The sequence below is a fragment of the Mercenaria mercenaria genome, chromosome 3 (genome assembly GCF_021730395.1).
Source record: "Mercenaria mercenaria strain notata chromosome 3, MADL_Memer_1, whole genome shotgun sequence".
NCBI lineage: Eukaryota > Metazoa > Mollusca > Bivalvia > Venerida > Veneridae > Mercenaria > Mercenaria mercenaria.
In genome coordinates, this window is record NC_069363.1 from 85,657,719 (window position 1) to 85,681,249 (window position 23,531).

General features: G+C 34.5%; 1 protein-coding gene and 6 non-coding genes across 7 annotated transcripts in view; 1 reads left to right on the forward strand and 6 right to left on the reverse strand.

Moving 5' to 3' along the window:
- Window positions 1-23,531, forward strand: part of LOC123524192 (band 4.1-like protein 1) — a 239,220-nt gene that overhangs the window by 16,329 nt on the left and 199,360 nt on the right. The gene's annotated exons all lie outside the window — the stretch shown is intronic.
- Window positions 4,141-4,212, reverse strand: Trnac-gca (transfer RNA cysteine (anticodon GCA)). The gene has a single exon. It is a non-coding gene; the product is annotated as a tRNA-Cys (tRNA).
- Trnac-gca (transfer RNA cysteine (anticodon GCA)) lies at window positions 8,514-8,585 on the reverse strand. The gene has a single exon. It is a non-coding gene; the product is annotated as a tRNA-Cys (tRNA).
- On the reverse strand, window positions 11,554-11,625 carry Trnac-gca (transfer RNA cysteine (anticodon GCA)). Its single transcript has one exon. It is a non-coding gene; the product is annotated as a tRNA-Cys (tRNA).
- On the reverse strand, window positions 16,507-16,579 carry Trnac-gca (transfer RNA cysteine (anticodon GCA)). The gene has a single exon. It is a non-coding gene; the product is annotated as a tRNA-Cys (tRNA).
- Trnac-gca (transfer RNA cysteine (anticodon GCA)) lies at window positions 17,786-17,857 on the reverse strand. Its single transcript has one exon. It is a non-coding gene; the product is annotated as a tRNA-Cys (tRNA).
- Window positions 19,627-19,698, reverse strand: Trnac-gca (transfer RNA cysteine (anticodon GCA)). Its single transcript has one exon. It is a non-coding gene; the product is annotated as a tRNA-Cys (tRNA).

The window sequence follows — 23,531 nt, forward strand, 5'->3', positions numbered from 1 at the left end:
TATTGTTCTTTTGTTGCTGTTGTTCTATGTTGTTGATTTAAATTATTTTATTATGCATCTTGAGACTCCATCTGCTAGAAGTGTCTTGATCAGTGATGTATATGACCCTGCTTGCAATAAAAATGTGATCGAATTGTATGGTTATGGCGTTTATTCTAGCCAGTGCTAGGGGATGTTTATGTATAGTAATTCCAACAAATCGTGTCGACTGTAAGGGGTCCGGATCTTCAATAAAAAAAATTCAGTTATATTTTGTTTTAACACATAATATTTTATATAAAAGACGTCCGTCAGTGTGTACCCAAATTTCTCACTTTTGACTTTCGGGGAGTATTTAGCGATTTTTTACACGAAATAAAAAAAACGGGGACTGCAATATTGAAATGGTTTGAGTGAACGTTTAATCTGTTCAACCAGTGACAGAAATATCCTTTTAAGCCTTGGAATGTAATTGAATTGCTTTCCATAATTAGAAGACGAGGCAGTATTTGTCAATGAATAATTGAAGAGGCATATATGCAGCTTGATTACGTTCACTGCAAATTAAATTTGAATGCAGCTGTCTTTGGAATACTCAAGAACATCGTTCACATGTACAGGCGCTTGTCGATAATTCTGTTCCATCCAATTATCAAAACTACTTGTCACCTTCCTGATTGGTGAAGTCATCATTTGCTCTAGAAATTCAACAAAATTGTTGAAAAGGAGAGGGGGTTATTAAAATCATTTGCAATACACAGATAGCATTTTTTTCATACCTTGCATAGTATCTTTGCTTATCTTTGATGCTTCGTTAATTTCGACATTGGATAAATGGCACTTACACAATAGATTTACATTAATTCTGATGAATTGCTATTCTTGAAAAGATTGTATTACCTACGAAATAACGATACTCATATTGATCAATTTTTACTTATTTTCTTAATAAGATATTTTGCATTTCCTGTTAATTTCTATGAAGTGTTCCTACGCAGTCTGCATTCTTGTTTAACATGCTTTAGCATTAATGAATATCGCCGACAATAAATAAAAGCAAAGTAATTAAGAACCTGAAGAAAAGCAAACGTGTAGTCATAGGTAACAAACGGCCATGCTTTTGTTAAATATGCCAGTTTGGTCTTGCATCAAGATAGTTCTGCTCGTTTGAAAAAAGAAAGTGATGGCGTGACGTCATGAATCTGTAAAACGTAAGAAAAAGCCCGGGTCTGGCATAGGGACACAACTAAATGGCGACATTTGTGTTGATTTATGAAATCGGTAACTTTTCCACCTTCATTAAGATAAAATATATGTGTATTGACCAAAACTTTTGACACGTGAAAATAATCTAATTTTTTTCATAAAATCACTTTGAAGTTGGCGGATCTCTTTAACCGTGGACAAATATCTCAAAAATAAGCTCACGGACTTATATACCTTATTTAAACAAAAGAATGACAACGTGCCAGTTTACAACTGAGAGAATTCTCATTAAAGTCTCAATACTGTACAATATTTTTTTTTCTGTAAGCAAAATCGTCATGAAAATGTGATTTCCCCATAGTCTCCACTTATGAAAACTTGACTTAGGTACACTTTTTAATATATCAGTCTAGCAAAAAAATCAAACACACCTATATTTCTTACATTTTTACTGGCCGGTCGTTCTTATTATGTTATGAAAAATTGTGGTTTAATCAAACTTTACATTATGGCAAAATACAGATCTGAACATTCAGAATTACCTTAACTAGGTAATTAAAGAGACATAATTACATTAGCCACCGCCATTGTTTACAATTACTTTTTAGAGTTTTGTTGACAAAGTGCAGTGTACGGCACGCAAAAACCTTTCCCCGAAATTGTTATCTATCCGATGTCACGCAAGTTATATCAGCTGATAATGTCACTGTAGACGTAACAGGGATGGAGTAATTTGACATTACCTCTACAAGAAACGAAGGCATGCAATATGATAACCTATCATGCAACAAGGTAAAAATCATATCACTAGAAATCACAATTAGCTGACTATTGAGTTAATTTCTAATTACGCAAATATTAACTTAGCCATAAATTGTGATATTATAGTCACTTTATTACAAATTGAATGACCCAACCATAACGATACAAAGAAGGAAAATAAGCTATAAACGCAAATGTTCCAAACGAAGATATTATGTCAAATCATTATTGATTTAAATAGATGTGAAATACACTGAACTAACTATTCTTTGATGTATTATGTGAATATACAAAATAAATAATATAAAATTTTTGCAAGTTCCTAAGGTCCATTTTATGATTTAAAATTGGTCAATTTCTCGATAACAGTTAATTAACAGACAAATTGTGATTTATATAATGCTTAAGACGGATGAAGGAAAAGTACGGTTGGGTGTTTTGTAAGAGACATGTGCAGATCTTTAACCTAAGCCTGCTAAATTTTTAAAATGGATTTGTCCATCATTCAATTTGAGCAGTACCATTTATAATTCGAAGGGTTGATCACTGAAAGTTTACTAACTGAATAGTGAGCAGTGCAGACCGTGATCAGACGGTCTTTGTGGCCCAGGCAGAATCACTTGCCGCCAGCATGCTAAAAGTTAATTTCATGTTGAACCAATCGATAAAATCATATCTTACCAAGAAGTAGTATTCGGCTGGTGTACACTTTTAATTTTGTATTTTGACGAGTAAACGTGAAAACGAAAGGTTAACATTATCAAAACGACAGTTTCTATGTCTAACTTGTTCGAGGAAAAATGTAGTCTGTTTATTAATTTTACAGTGGAATGTCGTTAGCATTTGCCAGCTCTTTAAATTGACAAGACTCTGGATTTTGACGAAAATGATATAAATGGCGGACTGGTAATGTTATGAACATTAAAACATTTTTTATGCCCCCGAAGGGAGGCATATAGTTTTTGAACCGTTTGTCCGTCTGTCAGTCTGTCGGTCTGTCAGTCTGCTGTCCGCAATTTTCGTGTCCGGTCCATATCTTTGTCATCGATGGATGGATTTTCAAATAACTTGACATGAATGTGTACCACAGTAAGACGACGTGTCGCGCGCAAGACCCAGGTCCGTAGCTCAAAGGTCAAGGTCACACTTAGACATTAAAGGATAGTGCATTGATGGGCGTGTCCGGTCCATATCTTTGTCATCGATGGATGGATTTTAAAATAACTTGGCATGAATGTGTACCACAGTAAGACGACGTGTCGCGCGCAAGACCCAGGTCCGTAGCTCAAAGGTCAAGGTCACACTTAGACATTAAAGGATAGTGCATTGATGGGCGTGTCCGGTCCATATCTTTGTCATCGATGGATGGATTTTAAAATAACTTGGCATGAATGTGTACCACAGTAAGACGACGTGTCGCGCGCAAGACCCAGGTCCGTAGCTCAAAGGTCAAGGTCACACTTAGACGTTAAAGGTCATTTTTCATGATAGTGCATTGATGGGCGTGTCCGGTCCATATCTTTGTCATTCATGCATGGATTTTAAAATAACTACGCATGAATGTGTGACACAGTAAGACGACGTGTCGCGCGCAAGACCCAGCTCCGTAGGTCAAAGGTCCTAAACTCTAACATCGGCCATAACTACTCATTCAAAGTGCCATCGGGGGCATATGTCATCCTATGGAGACAGCTCTTGTTTTGTTTCTAACTACATGCAATTAAAAATTGCCAAGTCAAGAAACAAAGGGATGCGAACCCGGGTTGCCAAGGTAATAATATATTTCATACCATCTTCACCATTACCAAAACACGCATGAATTCATACTTAGCGACCATTATAAAGCGTTATGATTAAGACAGTTCACCTTCCGTACTTCGTGACATACGCTTTTCAATTTGCAAGGAAGATTTCAGTGTAACCAACTAATTCTCACGTGTTTCTATAACAAGGGTTCTTCTAGAAACTGTATTTTGTATTATGTTTACAGAATTAATTTAAGTTTAATTCTAACAGGCTCTAAAAGTAATGGTTATCAAAAGTGAAAATATTTCTTAAAGAAAAATTACTGTGCACCATTTGAGAGAAAATGTATATCAGAAATTCATTTATTAGCCTTTTGGTATGTTCTTTTCTAATTCGGAAAGCTTCATCTTAGGTTTCCGCATACCATTGAAGGAATAAAAAAAATACAGGGGACACCCGGGTTCGAACCGGGGACCTCTCGATCTGCAGTCGAATGCTCTACCACTGAGCTATATCCCCATGTCGTATCTAATTTTATTAACCTCTTCTTATCATAAAGTAGCTTTATATTGATAATGTCCATATGTTGCCAAGTTAGATCTCAACATACGTCATATATAATAATACAGACAGTCAATGTAATGCTTATTTCATTAACTTCTACGTGCATTTATTTTTATCTTGTTAATTACTAAACTAGCTGTAGATTTTTGCTAATTTACATATTTCTCAAAAATATATCCTTTTTATTATATAATTCGTCCAAAATAATGAGTAATAGATTATTTAATTAATCAACTGTGTTTATTATTTAAGTACTTTTTTACAAAGTCCTTACATTGTAAATAAAATGAAAAAGAATAAACTATTTAATACCTACATGCTTTCTAATCCCGCTTTACCTGTGAAGAACACTTCGTGAACGTGACAGTCTTTATTGATTGTCACAGGTAACACATGACATTAAAATAGTTGTTGCTCGTATAGAATTGTTTAAAAAAATACTTAGAGACACCCGGGGTCAAACAGGGAACCTCTTGATCTGCAGTTATTTGCTCAATGATCTACCACTGAGCTATATCCCCGTTTAACTTCCTACTCTATACGGATGCGCACTTTAATTATATATCCATATGCTCCAAGGGTCTTACCATCTGCCACTCGTAGATGATATATGACATGGTATCAATCATTAGTGTCACACATCCAAAAATTTTACTCTTACTCACCACAACGTTCTGGTATCATATTTTCACTCAGAATAAATCTGCTGCAACTTTAGAATGTGCCTCCACTTACGTCATTTACAAAATATTTGTTTGACACTTTAACCCGCCTTCCTCAGTTTTGAACACGCACATGTCCAAACTAATTGGTTTAATTGGCCTCATGTCATCTGTTCTGTAATGATATTTAAATACACAATCTTGTTTGAAAGAAATAAAATTCAGTATCCATAAATCTGATCCCCCTGAAATTTTTGTTGTTTTTTTTTTTTGTTGGATTTAACGTCGCACCGACACATGATAGGTCATATGGCGACTTTCCAGCTTTTATGGTAGAGGAAGACCCCAGGTACCCCTCCGTGCATTATTTCATCACGAGCGGGCACCTGGGTAGAACCACTGACAAAATTGATGATGTAATTTAGTTTTCAGTGAAATTGGGTAAAACAGAGGTGAATTAACTAACTGACTCTACAGTCAGTAAAACAATACGCTTATCTTGAATAAAGAGATCGTCCGAATCTTTTTAATACTGATAAGATTTATGCGTACAAAATTTAAGTTCGAAACGTGGACCTCTAGATTTGCAGTCGAATACTCTACCACTAGTGATGAGAATCGGACGGCTGAAGCGGAATCGAGCAGTCGGATCAATTAAAATCTCTCACCAATCCGAATAATCGGAAATAATCAGAAGACCAATATAGACTATTGTAATGTAGCAATATGGTAGTAACAGCAAACCTTTCTCAAGATTTTCATATCATTATATGACTACTTTTATTACTTTTGATGAAGAATTTTATGACACAGCTGCTGTAGTGTGCAGCCTTTTGCAACTGCAAGGCATTCAGACTGGCTTCTCTGGGAGGAGCTGTGGGACCAGTTGGGAAACTAACTTGAATCCATCTGTTCTCCAAGACCAAGGATCTGTGGGTCAAGTCATACTAGACGCAATGCCAAATTTGACATGGAAAATATGCTTGGGACATTCCTGTCTGGTCGGAAATTATTTTATCATCTTTTCTAATTATATCCACTATTTTGTATTGTAGGAATAATAATCGCTTGTCAAATAAAATCTGAAAATCGTTTACAAATATTGTGCAAACGATGTGCAATAATCATAAAACAAAGGCAGACTGCAGTAATCAAAATATAATTGCACCAACCTAGCCACCGAGAACTTACTGAAATATATTGAAAATGTCAGCGGAAATTACACAACTATCAACAAGGTATGTAACAAAGGTTTGCATTTTTTAAGCAAACTAAAAGGGTTTCCCGCAGCCGTAACAAGACTCAATGAAATTCACACACCAACTTTAAGCAAACGAGCAAATAAACGCATAGTAGTCATGTCGCACCTGGCTTTAATCACTCGAGTCTCTGTGATGATTACAACAGTACTCTTTATTAAAGGAACGCAAATCATTACTTAAATAGCTTATAAAATGATATTAGTTAAATTGATTTCAGTGAGACAAAAGCCCGTCTAACAGTATTAAAATTCCTTTGTTTTTTTTTATTTTCCCTTTCATCAATGCTAGTTCATATGGCCGTACCAAAGCAATTTTAAACGATTGTTGTCCGATAAGATTTCTCTCTAATTAGAAATGAGAACATTGCCTTTGATTATACTGAAACCGACCAGAGATTTTTTTCATTCTTAATTCCTTTTCATCTGCTTTGATTATGTTTTTACGGCAGTCTTGTCGTAGTTATGATAAAAATTTACAGAACAGATGTCTTGCATTTTGCAAGCACAATACAGGCACTGATATTAACAAGGTTTGATAGAACCACGCTACTTCGATACACTTCTCTTCGGGTCCTAACGTTGTTTCTCTTGTTTGCGCTGAGGTATTGAGTACATGCGTATTTGAGGCTTTAGATTTACTTTCATACATACTTTTACACGAGCATTTCTACGTTTCACACACTTTGTGCCTTTTGTTACCAATACAAATGTAAGGGATTCACGTAGCGCTGGCAAGATTTTATATACACTGTCATGTGTCTTTGGAACATGGTGGGGGATAAAGAGTTAGGATTTGCGTGCGTTAAACGGGTTTAAGCTCCCAAGTGGTGTTTTTCCACTGATCGATCAAAGGCTGTGTCCAAACGAGTCCTTTAACGCGTTTGTTTTGTCTTTTGGTATGTGTAATTTGGCACTGATCGATCAAAGGCTGTGTCCAAACGTGTCCTTTAACGCCTTTTTTTTGTCTTTGGTATGTGTAATTTGGCACTGATCGATCAAAGGCTATGTCCAAACGTAAGAAAGAGGATGGAAAGAAAACTAACATATATACTCGACATATGAAATCATTAACAAAGAGTGAAAATATCTGAAGAAGCGCATAAATAAATGAATAAGCTCAATTTTACAGAAAGTCGGTCGTGTGTGTGATTTTATTTCAGAAACCTTAGCAACCTTATGACATTTACTGAAAATCGGTCATAATGCAGAACATTTATGTCTGTCTATTGACGACCTTTACCTTAATTCTTTCCTAGTAAATGTTAGTGTGCTTTTATCTCAGAATATTGAGATACCATATAACACTGAGAGAAAAGTGTCCGCTCAATTTTATAAAATTGGATATAGAACGTTTATGCGTCTTTGCCAATGTTGCTACGAAAATGTTTCGAACGAAGATATAATGTCAAATCATTATTGTTTTAAATAGATGTTAAATAAACTGAATTAACTTTTCTTTGATGTATCATGTGAACAGAAGGACTTGCAGGCTGATCTTTGTCTGCGCTTGTGGCAAAAGCAGAATCACTTGCCACAAGCAGGCTAAAAGTTAATTTCATATTGAACTAATCGATACAATCATATTATTAGTATTCGGTTGATGTACATTTTTAGTTTTGTATTTTGACGAGTAAACGTGAAAATGAAAAGTTAACATAATCAAAACGACAATTTCTACGTCTTACTTGTTATAGGAAAATTTGTAGTATGTTAATTAATTTACAGTGGACTGCCGTTAGCATTTGCCTGCTCTTTAAAATGACTGGACTTTGGATTTTGACTAAAATGATACATGTATATGTAGATGGAGGACTGATTATGTTATGAACATTAGAACAGTTTTTGTTTCTAACTACAAGCAATTTCAAAACTGCTAAGTCAAGAAACAAAAACATGTCTGAGTCGGAAATCGAACCCGGGTTGCCTAGGCAATAAAAGCTTCATACCATCTTGACCAATACACGCAGAAATTCATACTTAGCGACCATTATAAAGCTTTATGATTAAGAAAGTTCGCCGTCCGTACCTCATGTCATACCGTTTTCAATTTGCAATGAAGGTTTCAGTCTAACCAACTAATTCTCATGTGTTTCTATAACAAGGTCTTCTAGAAACGATATTCTGGATTATTTTTTCAGAACTAATCTAAGTTTAATTCTAACGGGCTCTACAAGTAATGGTTATATTTCTTAAAGAAAAATTATTGTGCACCATTTCGAGAAAAAAAAAATCAGAAATTTATTTATTAGCCTTTTGGTATGTTTTTTTTTTCTAATTTAGAAAACTTCATCTTTGGTTTTTGCATACCACTGAAAGAATAAAAAAATAGTTACAGGGGACACCCGGGTTCGAACCGGGGACCTCTCGATCTGCAGTCGAATGCTCTACCACTGAGCTATATCCCCATGTCGTGTTACAACTTATTTACCTATTCTTATCACAGTATAGCTTTATATTTGTAATGTCCATAAGTTGCCAAATTCGGTCTCAACATACGTCATATACAGACAATCGATGTAATCCTTATTGACATATCCCATAGTATGCTTAATTCATTATTATGTGCAATTATTTTTATCATGTTAATTGCTAGACTAGCTGTCCAATTTTGCTGATTTACACCTTTCTCCCAAATATGTTACTTAATATGTTATAAAATACCACATGTCCAAACTACTTTGTCTACTTCCATCTGTTCTTTAATGATATTTAGATATACAATTTTGTTTGAAAAAAATCAGTATGCATAAATCTGATCCTCATGAAGTTAATGATATAATTCAAAAGTCAATGAATTAGTAATTATAGGCTAATTATAACGAAAGTGAATCAACTAACTAAATACAAAACTTAAGGGGACACCCGGCCTAGAACCGGGGACCTCTCGATCTGCAGTCGAATGCTCTACTACTGAGCTCTACCACTACTAAAAACAGTCAGCTGTTACTGCAATACCTTTCCTTATGAATTTAGCTCTACATGCACAGTTGTGTTATTTATTTAGTAAAGTTAAATGCATTTTATGAGTAGTTTCTACATTTGAAGTAAATATCTAAATATAAAATATTTCAGTGAAAGATAGCCATTGGATATCTTTAAGATAGCACACACCTAATACATGTTAAAATACGTACGATCTACCTTTATGGAATGTACAGTAAGAGAGTGAAAATATTTCACCTTAAGTCCAGAATCGAATCTGCACCGACACGGTCACTAGTCCGACAACTAAGTTTTAATTTATCGTTAAGATTCTAATTAGAAAATGCATTACTAGTATTAATGAAAGATCGTATAATACTTATAACTAAGTCATATATACATTTAGTATAGCTTTTTGCTTTGCACCAGTTTTAGCGATTGGTTTTGTTATTTCCTCAAATTAATTGATAACTTTTCATTAATTCATCTGAAATACATTATGATAAAATATGTATAAAACCTGTCTCTTTGATATATAATTTTACATTGTTACCATTCCTTTGAATTGTGCATTAAACTTAGTACATATAATAAAAAAGACGAGTGTTTTCATAAAATGGTATCTGGGGTATCAGGCTACGATATTGTAATGTCGATATGTAACAGCTGTAGTGTGATATAAATGTGGAATTTCTCCTAGCGTCATATATAACCGAAGGTAGATGTACAACAATCATAATCTGAATGCAGACTGGAGTAATCAAACTATAATTGCACAAACCTAGCCAACAAAACTTATTACTGAAACATATTGAAAAAGGCAGTTGGAAATACCAAACATAACTATTAGCAAGGTAAGCAAGAAAGATTTACATTATTTAAAGCAAAATAAAAGAGTTCTCCGCAGCCAAAACCGTAACAAGATTCACTGAAGATCACAAACCAACTTCAAACAAACAAGCAAACAAACGCATAGCAAGCATAGTCAGTAAGGCTACTGTCGCACCTGATTCTAATCACATGCGTCTCTGTGATGAATACAACAGTGCTCTTTATTAAAGGTAACGCAAATCATTACTTAAATAGCTTAATTGAAACATCTCATAAACTGATATTAGTTTAATTGATTCCATTGAAACAAAAATCCGTCTGGCAGAAAAGTATTTGAACTTTCTTTATGTTTTTATTTTCCCTTTCATCAGTGCTAGTTCATATGGCCGTACAAAAGCAATTTTGATAAGATTTTTCTCTAGTTAGAAATGAGAGCATTACCTTTAATTTATATTGAAACCGACGAGATTTTGTCATTTTGAATTCCTTTTCATCCTCTTTGATTATGTTTGTGTGACAGTCATGCTGTAGTGATAATAAAAATTTAAAGAACAGATACAGATATCGAGCATTCTGCAGCCACAATACAGACATTGTTATTAACAATATTTCATTGAATTGCACTTCTTTGATACTTGCCTTCGGACACTTTTGTTGTTTCTCCTCTTGCTGTGCTTTCTACAAAGGTATTTTGGGTTTTAGTGTTTCTTTTATATGTACTTTTAAGTGAGCATTTCTGTATTTTTTACACATTGCGCCTTAAGTTACTAATACAAATGTAAGGGATTCGCGCGACCGGTACAACTTTTATTTAACAATGTCATATAGCTTTGGAATATGGTGGGAATAACGAGTGAGGTATTGCTCGCGATAATCCAGTTTCAGCTCCTCAGTGATGTTTTTTTTTTGTCACTGGCCGTTCTCATGCGATTCTCTACCGTGTTATTAACTGTGGTTGTTTTGTCCTTGTTGTCGATTTGTTGATGATTTTTTTTGTCTGTTTTATGAGTATATGTCTACATATACATGCAAATATTGGTGATTATTAGATTTAGACGGCTGCGTTCTTGGACCTTGGCTTCTCCTATAAGATCCTTATATTTGATTTTATTTTTCGTTTCTCGTTAGTTTTGTTATAAAAGAAATATCCAAATCTTTGGATTTTGAACAAAGTTTGACATCAGATTCGTACCGGGGATCTCTCTATCTTCAGTTGAATGCTATACTACTAAGCTATATTTACATTTGAAATATGCTTTTACTCATATTCATACATTTACTCATCCTCAATACAGTTACGCTATGTAGTGCATATGTCTTGATGTTGTCATGTTTGGTCTCATTCTCTGAGATATATTCCGTTTACGACATTAACTTGAACATATTAACTTTACATATAATTCTAAATCGCTCTAAAAGTAGTAGTCGCAAAAGTGAAAGTATTTCAATTGTTCTTTGAGCAAAATAATAATAGTTCACTATTTCGAGAAAGAAAATAAACACTAAACTATTTAATTGATTAGCTTCTTGTTTTTTCTTCTAAATTTGAATTTTAGTACGAAATATTTGACTTCTGTATTATTTTCTTTGGCTTTTGTATGAATAAACAAAAAAAAGTACAGGGGACACCCGGGTTCGAACCGGGGACCTCTCGATCTGCAGTCGAATGCTCTACCACTGAGCTATATCCCCATACGAAATATATAGTCTATTATCTATTCTTATCTCAGTATTGCTTTATATCGATAAATGTCCATATGTTGCCATGTTGCCAAGTTCGGTGTCAAAATCTGTCGGCCTTCATATAGATAAGCTTTATCAACTTTTATGCGTACTAATTACTACCATGCTCAACCAGCTGTACAATGAACATGCTGCCAATTTAGATCTAATATAATATATATATAGTAATACCTTATTTTCTTATGAGAAATAAATTTAAGCAATTTAACTTATTGTATATTATACATGTTTACATAAAAAAACAACATAAAATTAATATGATTTTGTATATTAGCAGTACTGTGCATTAGGTTTAATATAGTACATTTAAATGCACAGCAACCGAAAATTGCTTATATAAAACATTCACCAAAAACGTCACTATTTGCAGTAAGATACGCATAATGCCACTTTAATAGAAGTATAGCTATAACATTAAGCTGAGAGTTAACTTATTTTTCCTGGAGTCCGGAGTCGAATCTGCATCGGTACTGTTACTAGTTCGACAACTCAAGTAAATGAGCCGTGTCATGGGAAAACCAACATAGTGGGTATGCGACCAGCATGGATCCAGACCAGCCTGCGCATCCGTGCAGTCTGGTAAGGATCCATGCTGTTCGCTTTTAAAACCTACTATAATTAGAGAAACCGTTAGCGAACAGCATGGATCCTGACCAGACTGCGCGGATGCGCAGGCTGGTCTGGATCTATGCTGGTCGCAAAGCCACAATGTTGGTTTTCCCATGACACGGCTCAAATGATGTTTCTGTAAAGGTATTGAATACATGTGTATTTGAGTTTGTATATTTCACAAGAACATTTACATATTATGCCTTTAGTTACCATTTCGAATATAAAGGATTTATGTGAAGGGAATAATTTTTATTTACACAGTCCTATAACTTTGGAACATTGTGGGAAAAAAACGAATGAGGTTTGCGCGCAACACCCGTTTAAGCTCCCAAATGGTGTTTTTGCCACTGACCGTTCTCATGTGGTGTTCTACCGTGTTACTTATTGTGGTTGTTATGTCTTTTTTTTGTTGATTTGTGTTTTAATCTGTTTTATAAGTGTATGTCTACATATACATACATACGTTGCTGTGGGAAGCTGCGCTCTGAGAACGTAGCTTCCCCTACTGTATCCTTGTTATTGTTTGTTTTGCCATTGCTCATTAGTTTTCACGATGTCACTGATATGCTACTAAAATGGAAGAAATGTCCAAATGTTGGGACTTTGAACCAAATTTGAAAACTGAATATTTATGTCATAAGTTTAACATTGTAATATAGATAAAAAGCTATAATATGGAGATAATTCGTTCTGACAATTATCACGTGATACTGCTTACTATCAGTAAAATGAACAATTTTATTCGACCGATGCTTACATTTATATTATTTTCACCACCTGTTTATCTATGTGTGTCAGTCTTCCATATTAAATCCCAACTCGCTGATTTTGTCAATTTACTATATACGGACGTTTATAACAAACCTTGTTGAATCAAATAATTCTCTTGAGTGTTACAGCCAGTAATCAAATCAGAATCATAAGTATTCAAAGAAAGGATATATACAACGATCATATTGTTATTCCTTCTGATTGCAGTTTGACTTCGCTAGCACGTTCAAGTATAAATTAGATATCCAGGAAGAATATTTTACTGATTTGACTATGTGAACAGCATGTGCAGAATCATTACTATGGGATATTGTTATGTATCTGGGATAGAATTGTCTTTAGAATTATGACAGATCTTGAGACCCTTTGCCAACTGTATCACCGTCATAGCACAAACGCTGCTATACACCACACTTTCTTCGTTGCATCAGACCAGTGGCGGCCATATAAAAATACTGATATTTAGTATATTAACACTTTCTAGTTTTCATACGTTTCGTATAATTTCAAAGGGCAAACATATTCTATGCTATGTTTCATATCTCGAACTGCAAGAGCAATTCTCTCATATTAACACACAATTATACTGTATTGTTATTCATACTGTCTTCCCTACTTTCTACAATCATTGCATGTACAGCTAAAACAGCCATGCTGTATTATTATTATTATTATACCAGATTTATATAGCGCCCTTTTCATGATCAATTTCACGTTCAAAGGCGCTTTACATAGTATGACCTAAATCCATAAATTTTCTTTTGTATATCTGACGCGCCAATGACTTCAATAAGGGGACAAGCTACTGTATAGGCTGCTAGGCCTAAATATTTTAAGAAGCCGTGTTTCAAAAAGTTGCAAAAACTTTCGCGATAGAGTTCAAAAAATGCCTATGGAAACACGATAGTTTAAAGAGAAGCAAACAAAATTCATTTGTGTCTTGTATATATTGAACATTGCTGGCTATGTTATAAACACGTGTTGTTTTGTTCGTCTGCAGACGTTCCTGTGAGCAGATTACTGTCAGCAGAAAAACTTTATTTCTGGTCGTAGATGCCGATTTCGACAAATTGTCGGTTCTGCTGTTCATCAATACTTCAGTTGTAAACCAAAGTCAGCCTACCCTGGGACTAAAATGATTTTTCTAACAGTAGAGGGACAGAAATGAAAAACTGCACGTTTCCATCAGTTTTAAGGCTTCAAACCTCATTACACAACATATTTTGAACTTCCGTTTTATTCTATGTCAGTTGCACACTTTCTCCAGCTTTTTGAATATTCATGGCAGGGGCTTGGAATTCCTTTACCTTGAAAGACGGCCTGTTGTGATTTTACATTTAAGCCTAAATTGTCCGCAGTAGACAAGTTAAATGTCAGGGAAAAAATATTGCGGCTAAAAGTTGTTTTCAGTGAGCATAAATAGTCAGTTTTGATAATTAGATATTTGGAACCCTGCGATTGTGCAATGTTTGTCAGTAGGAACGGCGATTGTCACTTGGTTAGATAATATGGGAGCGCAGTCTAGCCCATAAACAAGTAAAGAGATAATACTGTCTGTCGGAAATAGCGAGAGCTATAGCTATATAATAGATAGAGTCTTTTGCAATTTACAGTTCGATAAATTGGTTTTCTCAATTTGTGTGGTTACGCGAAACGACAATATGGTCTGTGCTGTGACACGTCAACAATATTATTTACAACAATTATTACAAGCTTGATACATAATTATAAAATGATTTTGTCATCTATAGTGTACTTAGATATTATTTTTCGTAGAGGCAACAGAAAGTGATTTCATTGCTTAACTATTATGATCGGTATAAATAAGATATTACATTCAACACTTATCTTAAGAATCATTACAATAATTTAACGGCGGAAAGTGATTTTGCCATTGCGACCGGCGGAGACCAATATCAGCCTGCACATCATGGTCTCCACTGTTCGCTATTCAGTGAGTAAATTTTCAGTGAACACCTCTTTGAATAATAAGTAATACTGCCCAAACTGAATGATGAACCAGTTCATTTTAGAAATTTAACAGGGTAAAGGTTACACACTATTTCAATATAATATAGTTAATACTAATCGTATCTTTAGTTATCATATATTATAAATTTTGTTTATATCTAATAGAAAAGGATGAGTTATCCTTGTTACGACACAGCAACGTCTGGATTTCTTTTTTTGTTATAAGTTGTCAAAATTAGGACATTGCAGTTTTAATACAATTTTGTTCATGTTGCAAATGTACATGTAAAACTGAAAATAGAAAACAAAAGCGAGTAGATATACGTGTAGCGATTTTCCGGATGCTTATTACTACGCATAAAGAATTCCACGTCATGTCTTCGTACAAACGTTGGTAAATATAAAACACTATACTTAGACATTTCCACTTTTTGTATTATTTGATAGCACTTGTTCAAAATCATTTATACTGCTGTGTTTGACACATTGAACACAATGGTCAGCAATACCTTTTACGTGTAGTATTTTATTACAGACGTAATAGAAAACGAGCGTAAAATCTTTAGTTATTACACTTGTGTAATACCCAAAATTATGTAATAGCTTTATTTCACTCACACGACGTCAGGCAAGTGATAAAACATGACAGTACATATAATCTCATGATACTGCATATTTAATCCTAATTTATGCAGTTGTTCTCTAAAGTTTGCTTTTGTTTCACCCCACGTAGAGTTTGTTTTTCCTGATATTTACACCTACGCGAATTACCTCTCATTTAATTTGCTCATTGAAATCATTATCAAACACGTCATCTTGATTTTATCAACTTAATTATATTGTCATGTTCACCTCAGCAATCAGGATAATCTTGTTGGCATTTTCCGTTTTTCCTTCTCAAACCGACATCTTGAACGTAATTTGATAAGCACTATCAATTAACACAATTTGTTTGTCAATTTTCAAATGTTAATGTACTGAATAGAAATCCTGGTAGGTTTTTGTTTTTGGTAGGGATGTGTCCGTTCATTTGCATAATAGACATATTATTGAAGTAAATCCATGCATTTTGCTTGAAGTTTAGACATTCAGAATAACAACCATAACTAGCCCTACCTGTATATGCCTGATAATATGGTCTGATATAAAGATCCTTTGCAAATCAATGGAAAATGTCTATCTGATCTGTCACTTATGAAAGCTATACGCAAAATGATGGGAGGCTAAAAAAACCATTTACTGACTGAGAACAAAATCTAGAAACAATTTGCGCATATTCAGTTTGACAACTTTTGATTTTGACTGTGCCCTATTAAGTCAGTCACGCTTTTGTAAAGTTTCGGGGCCTTAGCGATGGTTCAAAGAAAAGAAATCATCCTAACCTTAAAATTATCAAAACACTTTCCTGTCTTATGTTTAAACATAACTGGACTGGTTGTAACTTATTCGGAACATAAGAAAAAACAACAAAATTGAAGGGAATACCCGGGTTCGAACCGGGGACCACTCGATCTGCAGTCGAATGCACTACCACTGAGCTATATCACCCTTTTCTATTATTTAGTACTTGTATTTATAATGTAGTCTTTTCTTATTTTATCTCAATAGTTTCCATATCTGATATCAGGTTTATGACGGCATCCAAGATATTCTCCAATATACCCTTATTCTCCATTATTTCCTAAGATTTTCAAACCAGTAAATATCAGATATATATGAAATATTGAAAATAAATTGCCCCTTAAGCACTTTATGACTTGCCTATTGATAATTTGATATTGATAATAATATCTATAAAATATGTTACTAACGTTTTTTCATAGTTTTATAAGGGGTACTTTTCAATTAAAAAATATATCATTTTGAAGTTATGGTTTTAACGCCATATTTCAGTTATGTCTTTCATTTAATCACTTATTAAGAACAGTTAAGGTTTAGGAGTATATCACCAAAACACAGAAATATTTTATAAACGAACAACATCGTTACCAATATTTTACCTGACCATTACATGTTCTGCCGTACTGTCCCGTACTGCAAATATTCTGAAAAAGTTGTCCCCCTTTGAAAATGAATGCCATTTGTAAAGAAATAAAATTAAACAATCGCTGAAAACTGTGTTCCACCTAGTTATGTGAAATTTCAACACTCGCACGCTATTACAAATGCATCAAAACAAACATATGTAACAGTTCCTTGAAAATGGTGTTTTTAAAAGCGCTTGACTGTCTGGAAGTGTGGCCTGTTTAAACAGTTCTTTTTTCGGAATTCAATGCTTATATCAGTAAACTGACACTTGTTTTGTAGAGTAATATAAGTAATATACACGCTATCATTACAAAAACAACAAAACAAGTGTCAGTATACTAATATAAACATTGTATTCCGAAAAAAAAGACTGCCTAAATGGGACCCACTTCCAGGCAGTCAAACGCCTTCAAAAATTCACCATTTTCAAAGAACTGTTACACATGTTAGTTTTGATTCATTTGCAATCGCATGCGAGTGTTGAAATTTCACATAATTAAGTGGAACACAGTTTTCAGCAATTGTTTATTTTTATTTCTTTACGAATGACATTCATTTTCAAAGGGGGACAACTTTTTCAGAATATTTTCAGTACAGGACAGTACGGCAGAACATGTAATGGTTAAGTAAAATATTGGTAACGATGTTATTCGTTTATAAAATATTTCTGTGTTTTGGTGATATACTCCTTAACCTTAATCTATTAACGTAAACAAAACAAAATTTAAGGGGACACCCGGATTTGAACCGGGGGCCTGTCGAATTGCAATCGAATGCTCTACCACTGAGCTATATCCCCTTGTTCTTGCATTTAAAAATATTTCTATTTTAAATATCTATATAAATCTGATGTAATACAATATTTCTAAAAATAATCATTATTCATATATTGACTGCATGCAAAATTGTACTACCTACAGTATTGACATACATATTTTATAACAGTATCATATTCAATGGTTTATTTCAAATTAACATACTTTCCTTTTGCGTGACGTGTAGCTTGTTCTCGCTACTGTAAAATCGACTGTTTTTTTAATGATGCAAAGATGTTGAGACCTTTTCAACATATTTACATAAATCATCGTACTTTAGTTCTAAAATGTTTCAATCGCTGAAGAAATTGTATGTTTGTCTCTCTGTCAATTTAACTATGTGAACATTACCAGTGTAAAATGCCAGTGTGTAATTCTCCTAGTAAGAAAATGACAGTTAAAAAGGTGTTGATCCTATCTAGCTCATGTCAATAATTTTTTACATGTATATAAAAAGTATGTGCATTCATGATAACAAAATAATGAAACCCTACGTTCCAAAACTGCGTTGCGAGTTATTGTCATTCTGGCAAAACGGATAATGTGGGGTTTTTTTATGTTTTCCAGTGAATTATAGAGTTTTCTCAGTGAAATAAAAGTGATAATCCACAGTTTTGAAACAGTAGATTATCATTTCTATTTTCACTGTTTTTGCCGAACTTGTCCCGGTCCTCCGTCGCAATTGAAGTCAAATTGTATACCGGGCGTTATGAATACCGGGGACCATAAAGACGATGACGTCGATAAAATGACGTCATTTGTGTTATGCTTTCTGTTGATCTTTCCCGCGATTTTCGACATTTTTATAAATTACGCAACAAAAATAGAGTTTTACAAATGAAATAAAAAGAAAATTTGTTTGTTTCAGTGAAATATCAATATTATTTCACTCGTGAGCACCAAAAAACAAGTCATTTTCACTCGTGGCTACGCCACTCGTGAAAATATCAGTTTTTGATGCTCACTTGTGAAATAAAATTGATATTTCACTGAAACAAACAAATATCCTCTATTTAATATTTCGAAAATAAATTTTCAGTTGACTCATGCTTACTTGAATACGGACCATTTCTTACACAAAAGGAATACAATCAGCTTTTCCTACAATTTTGTTTTCAGATATATATTTTACGATACGTGATCCTTACCTTACCTAGAGCTCTTCATTGCATGTAAACCAAATTTTGATATAGCTTGCGCCTAAACAGATATTGGTCGGGGCCACATTTTTACATGCAATTAAACATTTCAAATTGACAACTTTATCATCAGTAATGTCCCGTGTATGGCTGAGTCATCAATGTTTAGGTTAAGTTTGATAGCATACAGATACTATTTCAACGTATCTGGGGTTTTGTGAAGGACCTAACTTGTGTCCCTAAAAATGTTGATACTAAACATCAGTTGACAAATTGACTACACAATGTTTTACAGTGCAGTTTTTGACTGGTACTATATCAAAACAAAAATAACATAGCCACATAGGTAGGGGACTTTTTGTTAAAATAGGCTAAAACGCACATTATGTTCAATAACCTAATGTTGAGTATTATGCAGACGGCTAGTTTCACGTCGGTTTATATTTTAAAGTTAATTACACTATTGTAAAGCTTCGGGTTTTTTTACACGAAGATATAAAAGAAACCCTAAAAAACCCTTATGTTATGAAAACAATTGCGTATCTAACATTTAAACATTATTTATTATAACTTATTTGGTCAGATTGTTCTGTTAATAAGAAATACAAAATTTAAGGGGACTCCCGGGTTCGAATCGGGGACCTCTCGATCTGCAGTCGAATGCTCTACCACTGAGCTATATCCCCTTTACAGTGGTTTTATTTTGTTTATAAGGAAGCTTTTTCTACTTTATCGCTGATATCTCCTTTAACCACAACCAGTTTAAATGCAGTTAACTGTTTACAAAGTATAATCTACACTGTTATATACAGTCATATTTATCACATGAATTGTTTTAATAAATCAGTGGATTTCACAACGTTTACATCATAGTTAACAAAGAAGTAAACATTGTGATATGTTTGTAAGGCTTAATTTAGTGAAAAATTAATACTAACAGCCTTGTTACAAAAGGGTTTCCTCCACTTTCTCCATCAAAGAATATCGCCATATGATCTATTACTGTGTCAATACGACGTTATAAACCCAACAAAACAAAATAATTTGTTACAAAAGAACGGATATCTAAAATGATTAAAAAATAATACAAATGCCAAAAAAAGCACTTCAAGACAAATATACTGCACAATGTATCTATTTTGTTTCGGCTGTCAATGTACAATAGTCTCATCTTTTGGTCTGATCGGTAGTCTAGTTTCATCTTTGAATTATATTGTTCCTAATGACCTCTGTAAACACATTTACATACGTATGTTTATTATTTGTATTCTTTATGAAAGATCCGAAAAAATTAGATCATAAGAAGTAAGAATGTAACAGTCAACAAAAAATTATTAACAACTTCTGTGTCAAAATTATTTTGAATATATTTACAAAGACAAAATAGTATATAATGAGAAACCCGGGTTGGAACCGAGAACCTTTCGATCTGCAGCTGAATGCTCTGCCACTGTGCTGCTCTCACTGACATATGTCCCCTTGCCATTTACACATCTAGTATTTATTATAGCAAACAAATCGTTTAATAATAATAATCCTTATATTTTAAGACCATGATGCAATGTCAAGTTTATGATATTTTCTTTTATCATTATGAGTCAGTGTCGAGTTTATGACATTTTCTTTTATCATTATGATGCCATGTCGAGTTTATGACATTTTCTTTTATCATTATCTGACAACGTAAGTTAAGCGATATACATCAAGTGGATATACATATATTGTAAAGCATATATTTTACATCCTATTACTGGTCAGGAGCTATGACCCTTTTGGAGTCGTTGTAATATTAAACTTTAAATGTACCTTGTATACTCAACTACTCCTATGATTTCCTTCCAATTCAGATCAAACTTCATAAATATCAAGTGAGCATGTACTTTCTATAGGAACCTTTAAGGCCTAATTTTCTCTTGAGTTATGGCCCTGCTTACGATCTTAATCTATGACTTTTGTACTCAATTCCTCTCAAAATTCCTCTCGATTTATATGCAACTTGGCTGACATCATCAACATGAAGCGAACATGGGTGTATTATCGTGACGTTTCTGTCAGGCTTCTTTCTGGAGTAATGGCATATTTAACGACTTTTAAATATTACATTGGTTATTAGGCTCCACCGACGGTGTCTTTCATTTAAGATGAATCTTGTTTATACATCATCAAAATAAAGTGGACACGCACAAAGTTTTGTATATTGTATTAGATTGTTAATTTGTTACTTACGTCCCATTTTATCACTTATAATTAGTGATTTCAGGGCTGTGGTAAATCTTTGACTTGGCGTGATAAAAACGTACTATGTTTACTCAACGCCTGTACTTTAAATCCAGTTCAAATGACATTTCGTTGCATCAATAACTGAAAGTGTATATACGCATATAATCGAGCTTCATTTTTGATTGTGTTCTCTTGAATTATTGCCTTTGTTATATGAGCCGTGCCATGAGAAAACCAACATAGTGGGTATGCGACCAGCACGGATCCAGACCAGCCTGCGCATCCGCGCAGTCTAGTCAGGATCCATGCTGTTCGCTAACGGGTTCTCTAATTGTAATAGGCTTTGAAAGCGAACAGCATGGATCCTGACCAGACTGCGCGGATGCGCAGGCTGGTCTGGATCCTTGCTGGTCGCATACCCACTATGTTGGTTTTCTCATGGCACGGCTCATATTATTGTACTATCAAGCATTTGCTGAGATCAGAGGGGTGGCATTTTTCATACAATGTTGACGTTATTTTTTTTTCATTCATTTGCAATTTTAATTTTACTTATTTTATCCACTTTTCTCATGGTGTTTGAATAAACTGAACATAACTATTTGGCTACAACAGGCTTTTTCAATATAAAGTTTTTGCGATTTAGATCTAAGCATGTATTATTCACGTGAATATAACTTCAAGTTTCTCATGCCATTTTAGTTAGTGTCTAATACAAATAAAATTTTAAAGGCGTAATATGCTGGTAATAACTCAAAACGGGAGGAAATATTCATGTATCCCTTGGGCATGTGATATTCACATGTGCAAGATATGCACCCGTATGCAAAACTTGCGCCCACGCCAAAATTATACTTTCGTCACGTTGAACGATATACACCGACCACAAAAATTGTGCAGAGTGTATGTTTGCGCCTAGTACAGAACAACCTCTGAAGAGCAACACACTTTGGGAAATACAAATATTGACTGTTATGTAGAGGTCGTTGTTCTGGAGATGTAAATTTGATAGTATATTTTAGCTTAGGGAAATTAAGATGATGTTGTTATCGAGAGATATTTGCTCAAGAGAGGGCCGCTCTGGATAGGTTGTACTGTATGTCCTAGGGCAATTTATACTAGTCCTATGCAAATTTTGAAAATTCCTTTCATCTGTAATATGTACTAACAGTCAAAGCACACACCTACGGTGGCACAGAGGTGACATCCGCAACACTTTATTTATATTGAGGCCACGATTTACTAAACTGTGGCCACAATTTATTAAATTGTGACCACAAGTTACTAAATTGTGGCCACAATTTACTAAGTTGTGGCCACAATTTAGTAACTTGTGGCCACAACTTAGTAAATTGTGGCCACAAGTTAGTAAATCGTGGCCTCAATTTAGTAACTTGTGGCCACAACTTAGTAAATTGTAGCCACAATTTGATAAGTTGATGCCACAATATCATAACTCGTGACCACGACTTATATCAGCCAATCGAAACTATAAATAGATGGATAGAGAAACGGACAGATGAATAGATTGGATGATACCTACGTATCTACCTACTTATTTATTTGTCAGCACTTCCGGTCGTCTATCTATCTTCCATTCCTGTCTTGTCTTACCCTTTGCAGTGACGTAGACATTTTATGCGTCCATTTCGTATGGTTGCTGATTTCCGCCATTTTGCGTTATCTCCCTGCGACCCTTTTTGAGCGAAAACACGAAATTTAACGATTTAAATGCGGGGACGCAGGCTGAAAACTCTCTATTGAGTGGGGAAGCGGAGCGAAAGCACGATAATTACCGGGGCCACGGGGTGAGAATTAGCAGCTGGTATGTCAGGGGTGGGGAGCGAAAACACGATAATTAGCACTGCTTAAACATAGAATTTCCGAACCGCGCCCCGACATCCAGTTACCAAATTTCACCCCACGATATTGTTAAACATCATGTTTCTGCTCCTTGCCCCCACTAAATAGCGAGTTATCACGCCGGACACCCACCATTTTAACTTATAAATTTCACGTGTTTTCGCTGTGCGCGGTCACCAGGCGAAAACTCGTTATTAAACGTTTAAGCAGTGCTAATTATCGTACTTTTGCACCGCGCCCCAGACATACCAGTTACAAAATCGCCCTTGTGGGGTTTCGGCCTGCGTTCTCGACATTTTAACTTCCTAATTCTCGTGTTTGCGCTCGACGGACCCGCGGGCTGAAAATATAATTTAATTGGGCTAAAACGCGAATTGGCAGAATTTAGCATCCTTACAAAATGGACGTGAATAAAAGTGTCTACGTCCCTGCAACG